Genomic DNA, 947 nt, shown 5'->3' with positions numbered 1-947 from the left:
AAGATATATTTAAATATTCACGATAATTTATGGAAGCCAGCAAGTTTTCCAAATATCTTCCAGACACATTCTGTATAGTATTTTAATGTCAAATTCCTCTTACAGGTGTACGGTAGCGCTGGGGTAAGGCGCGTGGCTACCTACTCTAAGGACCCGAATTCGAATCCGGCTGGGCAGAAAATTGTTTTCTGTTACACTGTAGCCGTGAGTCAACTCCTCCAAGGGGGGAGGACACTCAGCCTCCTAAGTTGGGAACCCTTAATTGGGTAAAAATCTGGCAGTCGAGCGTGATTCCAAATCCCCTCCTTGCACAACAGTTGCTATAGTAACTGAAACCCTGACCATTCATGGGTGGTAGCAATACAGATTTAATTTAATTAAAAAAAAAAAAAAATCTTTATGAAAAAACTCGGAAACCACGGAACCAACTAAAATAATGTAACAAAGGAAGAGAATTATAAGGTATTATTAAAGAAATGGATCACAAATGAAAAAATAGATAACATTTTGAAAAAAACGCATTATTTTATTCTCACTAACTATGGTTGGCAGTAATTAATTTTGACTAATCATCACATATATTTTTCATTATATAAAGTAATCGAAAATTGGGGTGAAATAACTTAATTTTTGTTATTTTATTCTGTATTGATATTGTAAAGAGTTTCACAATATATAGTATTTTTGTATATATACTTTTTGGAAATATTCTAGAACAAGTATTATCTTGTTATCACAATGCTCCAAAATGTGTAAATAAAGTTGACCTTTAGAATTATCAAATTAAGGAGGACACAACTTGTATTGTGCTAGAGTGGTCAGTGTTTGATCTAACAATCAACAGAAGAAGGGAAGAAAAATAATTTAATTTCTCTAGTCGACAAATTGACGTTATAACATAGACATTAGTCTATCTCTAGTAAACAATTAATGATTTTTTTATATAT

The sequence above is a fragment of the Halyomorpha halys genome, unplaced genomic scaffold (genome assembly GCF_000696795.3).
Source record: "Halyomorpha halys isolate HHAL.00 unplaced genomic scaffold, Hhal_1.1 Scaffold782.1, whole genome shotgun sequence".
NCBI lineage: Eukaryota > Metazoa > Arthropoda > Insecta > Hemiptera > Pentatomidae > Halyomorpha > Halyomorpha halys.
The sequence above is the reverse complement of the archived record's forward strand: the minus strand, read 5'-3'. Positions refer to the sequence as shown.